Raw genomic sequence first — 6,146 nt, forward strand, 5'->3', positions numbered from 1 at the left:
TCTAAGTTTAGCTTGTTTCTATGGATATGGATATTTATATGGATGTTTTTATTTGTATTTGTGGATAGTGAAACATGCCTATCAGCCTTTCCATCAGCCCTTCCGGCCTTTTTCCTCTGGTGTTTTTAATGTGATCTGTGCCTGTATCCAGTTCTCGTGTATGTGTGGTCCCTTTCTGGTTTCTCCAGTTACGTTCTGTTTGTCTATTTGTGTACACCCACGCTAATTACTCTCTGTTTCTCCATGTATTTAGATAGATATTTTTAAATTTAGAAATATGTCCAAGCATGCTTCAGCCTTGGGGTTTTAATTTACTGAGGTGGAGTTATTTTTCAACCCTTAGGTTTCCTATCTTGGAGACAGCCTCTTCCAGGACTTGGTTTTCTTGCCTTCTCTCCTGGTTCTGCCCTCCAGATCCATGACATCCACTTCTATTGTCACACCTCTGGTTTTGAGTTCCTGCTTAATTTCTGGCACGTAAGATTTACCTTTCTTATTTATTATTATTACCCAACTTTGTAAACTAATTTAGGGATATATATACATATAGGGGCTTCCCTTGTGGCTCAGCTGGTTAAGAATCTGCCTGCAATGCGGGAGACCTGGGCTCGATCCCTGGGGTGGGAAGATCCACTGGAGAAGGGAACGACTACCCACTCCAGTATTCTGGCCCGGAGAATTCCATGGACCATAGTCCATGGGGTCGCAAAGAGTCAGACATGACTGAGTGACTTTCACTTATATATATATATATATATATATATATATATATATGTTTTTCTGGAACTCTCTTTTCAGTGATCCAACAGATATTGGGATTAATTTGAGCAAGTTCTGGGAGTTGGTGATGGACAGGGAAGCCTGGCGTGCTGCAGTCCTTGGGGTCGCAAAGAGTCGGACATGACTGAGGAACTGAACTGAACTGAACTGATATATCTATCTATCTATCCAGGAATCGAATTCAATTCCTGATCAGGGATTGAACCTGCAGCCCCTGCATTGAAAACACCGAGTCTTATTTTATTTGTTTCTTTCTGTGCGGGATCTTCGTTGCTGTGAGGGCTACTTTCCAGTTGCATGCCCAGCCTTTTCATTGCAGTGGTTTCTCTCGTTGCGGAGCCTGGGCTCTAGGGTGTGAGGGCTTCACAAGCTGGGGCACAGGGGCTCAGCAGTTGTGGTCCCCTGGCTCTGGAGCACAGGCTCAGTAGTTGTGGCTCTGGGGCTTAGTTGCCCCGCGTAGAGGCTGAGTCTTAGCTGCTGGACCACCAGAGAAGTCCCCGGGGGTTTTATATATATATATATATATTTTTTTTTTTTTCCATTTGTTTTTATTAGTTGGAGGCTAATTACTTTACAATATTGTAGTGGTTTTTGTCATACATTGACATGAATCAGCCATGGATTTACATGTGTTCCCCATCCTGATCTCCCCTCCCGCCTCCCTCCCCATCCCATCCCTCTGGGTCCTCCCAGTGCACCAGGCCCGAGCACTTGTCTCATGCATCCAGCCTGGGCTGGTGATCTGTTTCACCATAGATAATACACATGCTTCGATGCTGTTCCATTGTTTTGTTTCTTGGTAACATGAGCGGAGTCTGAACTGCTGAGTCTATCTCGTTGCTGAAACTCATAGGAGACTCTTTAAAAGTTGAAAGTATTCAAATGAGGGAAATCTAATGGTAGATTTAATAACTTGATTGACAAAAGAAATATTTTCTGGATCACAAGCCTTCCCAGGGAGTCTCAAATTATGTATTGAAGCAACTAACTTTTAAAATTAATTAAAAAGCTATCTGTTACCTAAGCTATTTTGATAGGCGAGCTTAGCTTATAGGAAATTCTCTTGACACGGTTCCTTTCTATGGTGTGTCGAGTTTAATGTCTCAGCTAATTTTCTCTAATTATTTTCAATAAATACCAGAAACAAACTGCAGGAAGCTTTCAGATTTCAGTGTCTGTGTGTGTGTGTGTGTGTGTGTGTGTGTGTGTACACGCACACATGCATGACAATATGTACAGAAGGAGAAGGTGGGGAGTTAGAGAGGGAAAAGGAAGTGGGAGGGAAAATTGTCTTGTGTTCCTTCCCTCTCCCCACAGCTGCTTTTCTGCCTGCGATAATTTCTCTCCCCTGCATGCTTAGAGTGAAAGTGAATGTTATGTGTAACTCAAGGGTCTGATGCCCTTATGGGCTCTAACCATTTAGTAGAAAGATCTCATTACCACTTTCCCCCCAACAAGGATCATCTTGCTCTGGTGTATTTGAGCTGCATCTTAGTCGTTTCTGGTTCTCCCTGTTCTCTATTATTGCTCAGCTCCTAGCCATGATTTTGTTCTGCCTTTGATCTCTGTGCGTTCTGCTCTGGCGCTTGACTTAATCATATGATATGTACAGACTCTGGAGGCAGACGATCTGGTGTCAGGTCTCAGCTTGACACTTACCAGCTGTAGAATCTTGGGTATCTCACTTACTCTTTCTGTATTTCAGACTCCTCGCCTATAAAATGGAAATAAAATAAGTAGCTATCTCTTGGAGTTACTGTGAGGATTATGTAGTAAGTGGATTGTCCAGTATCTTCAGATTTTGTTTCCATTTCTGTGCATGCATGTTCTAAATGAGCTGTCATTCTAGAGCCAGCACTGGGTGTCTTTACTGTCAACTGCCCTTGACTGTCAGAACCTGCTTTGTAAAGTTCTTGGGAATTCCTCAAACTATTTGGGAATTTATGTCTGTGGTCCCAAATCCCCTCCCACTCTCCCCCAGCCTTTTAATCAATGACTGATTAAATGGTTTGTAGAGTATAAATAGGGGCTTTGGGCTTCCCTTGTGGCTCAGCTGGTAAAGAATCCACCTGCAGTGTGGGAGACCTGGGTTCAATCCCTGGGTTGGGAAGATCCCCTGGAGAAGGGAAAGGCTACTCACTCCAGTATTCTGGCTTGGAGAATTCCATGGACTGTATAGTCCATGGGGTCACAAAGAGTTGGATATGACTGAGTGACTTTCACTTTCACTCCATGGTGGCTCAATGATACAGAAACTGCCTGCAATGCAGGAGACACAGATTCGATCCCTGGGTCAGGAAGATCCCCTGGAGAAGGAAAGGCAAGCCCACTCCAGTATTCTTGCCTGGGAAATCCCATGGTCAGAGGATCTTGGTGGGCTACACTCTGTGGGGTCATAAAGAGTTGGACATAATGTAACAACTGAACAACAGCAGCAGCAAATTCATAAGAGAACTGCTGACATAAGGCTGTGTGCTCTGCTGTTCTTCATTGCTCAGTCATGTCCGACTCTTTGTGACCCTATGGACTGTAGCCCGCCAGGCTCCTCTGTCCATGGAGATTCTCCAGGCAAGAGTACTGGAGTGGGTTGCTGTGCCCTCCCCCAGGGGATCTTCCCAAGCCAGGAATCAAACCTGGGTCTCCTGCATTGCAGGTGGATTCTTTACTGCTGAGCTACCAGGGAAGCCCACATAAAGCTGTTATGTACCAGCTTTCCAGAAAGTTTGGAAATAACAGTGTAGGACATAAAAAATTTAAAACTGAATGATGAATACAACTTATTTGTTAAGAGGACTTTACAAATAAATAGAGTCTGGCCTTGCCTTCTTCTCTGGTTGTCTGTGCTTCTCTCTGACCCTGAGTGGGGACTCCTTGAAGTCTTTGTGGTGGTAATCCCCATCCTCTTGAGAAATTCCATCTACTCCAGGGTCTTTCCAAAATGTGACTTTGGATATGATCCTTTTCTTTGAGTGACTGAAGGATTTACATCCAAGTAGAATGTCAGATGCTAATTTCATAGCCTTTTACAATACTTGGAGAAGAAAAAGAAAAAAGCTTTTAATAAAAAATGTAGTTTTGAATTCAAGGACTGCAAGCAGTAAAAGGACTTGGTCAGCCAACATATTGTTTTGTAAGCCAGCATTTTAATTTTTTTTTTTTTTTTTTGAAAGAGATGAAACAGTTTGCTTTAAGCCTTGAGACATTAAATGTCAAGTTTGAGTCCATATGCTGGATTGTAAGTGTTCAAATAGCTATATTATGCGAAATTCTAGAAAACTGGGTTTGCCATGGAAATGTTATTGTAGTTATAACTATGGCTAGGCTATTGTGGTTTTGTTTCTGACCATAAAAAAAGCACTAAAATTTATACCCCAGGGGTTCACTGAAGAAGCAAAGGCAGAGATAAGTGAAGCATTTCAATTTATTCTAAAATAAGACTCTGGTCTCCCCGTTGTCAGTTATAAATTAATATAATACTTTGATTTTTCAAATAGACTCTTGCACATATAAAAGATTTCAGTTTCAGTCAGGTCAGTTCAGTCACTCAATTGTGTTCGACTCTTTGCGACCCCATGGACTGCAGCACGCCAGGCTTCCCTGTCCATCACCAACTCCTGGAGCTTGCTCAAACTCAAGTCCATTGAGTTGGTGATGCCATCCAACCATCTCATCCTCTGATGTCCCCTACTCCTCCTGCCTTCAGTCTTTCTCAGCATCTGGGTCTTTTCTAGTGAGTCATTTCTTTGCATCAAGTGGCCAAAGTAATGGAGCTTCAGCTTCAGCATCAGTCCTTCCAATGAATATTCAGGAGTAATTTCCTTCAGGATTGACTGGTTTGATCTTCTTGCAGTCCAAGGGACTCTCAAGAGTCTTCTCCAACACCACAGTTCAAAAGCATCAGTTCTTTGGTGCTCAGATTTATTTATAGTCCAACTCTCACATCCATACATATTTCAGTTTAGACAAGTTCTAAATGCTGGTGAGTAACATTTAGCTTAGGTTTTGAAGTATGTGGTATGAGAGAGTTACGTCAAAGTTTTGAGTTTGGGAGTGTCTGGGAATAGCCTGGAATTCTTTACACAGATCTAAATTTAGGAAGAGAACGAAACTATATTATACTGATTTTTCACTCAGAAGTAACTTCACCACAAATTTGGGAATCTATAAGAGATATTTGCTGTTTGTAGCTGCAACGTTAGGGGTAGGAATTGACACAGTGTTAATAGCTTTTTATTGCTGCTGTAACCAATTACCACAAACCTAGAAGCTTACAACAACATTCACTGTTGTCTCACAGTTTCTATAGATTAGTCGTTCAGGTATGACTTAGCCAGGTCCTTTCCTCAGAGCTTCACAAGATCAGAGTGCCAGCTGGGCTGCATTTCTCTCTGGAACTCAGGGTCTTCTTTTTAAATTTAAAATTTAAATTAAACATTTATTTTTGGCTGTACTGGGTCTTTGTTGGTGCATGGGCTTTCTCTAGTTGTGGGAGCAGGGGCTATTCTCTAGTTGCTGTTTGCAGGCTTCTCACTGCGTTGGCCTCTCTGGTTTCAGAGCACAGGCTCTAGATGCAGGGCTTCAGTAGTGGCGGCACAGGGCGGAGTTGCTCCGGGCCATGTGGACTCTTCCCTGACCGGGTACTGAACCCAGGTCCCCTGCATTGGCAGGCGGATTCTTAACCACTGGACCACCAGGGATGTTTGAGATCCTTTTTCAAGCTCCTGCGATCACTGGCAGAGTTCAAGTCCATGAGGTTATAGGACCGAGGGCCTCATTTCTTGCTGGTGATTATCCAGGGCAACTTTTAGCTCCTAGAGATCTCGTATACTGCTTGGCACGTGGTCCTCTTACAGCATGGCAGCGTTCTTCTTTAAGCTGGTGGGAGAATCTCTCCCTCCATTCTGAAAGACATTCTTACATAATGTAACACAGTCACAGGAGTGACTGCTAGCGTTTTGCCTTGTAATGTAACCTAACCAAGGGAGTACTTCTCCTATTATCTGTGCTGTATTCTGTTGACTAAGACGCAGGTCATAGTTTCTTCTGCCCTGAAGGGGATTATGTAAAGGCATGTATCACTCATTGGAGGTCATGTTTGGGAGAACCCACTGTTCTTGGTATACCTAGGTCATATAGCACTTTAAAATTGAGCTAGGGTCTGCTAGTTTTTCCATCTCATGTCATAGTATGGTAAATTGAAATACAATTAAAAAATTTTATATTATGGAAGCCCATGAGTTCACTGGAACCACTGGTGGTCTTGAGTAGAGCATTCTTTAGCTTGAATTTGTGTTTTAATTTCATAAAAATAAATAAGAGGTCTTTGCTACCTTCATGACCATGGTGAGATTTGTACTGCCTTTTGA

This window comes from Muntiacus reevesi, chromosome 22, assembly GCF_963930625.1.
Source record: "Muntiacus reevesi chromosome 22, mMunRee1.1, whole genome shotgun sequence".
Taxonomy (NCBI): domain Eukaryota; kingdom Metazoa; phylum Chordata; class Mammalia; order Artiodactyla; family Cervidae; genus Muntiacus; species Muntiacus reevesi.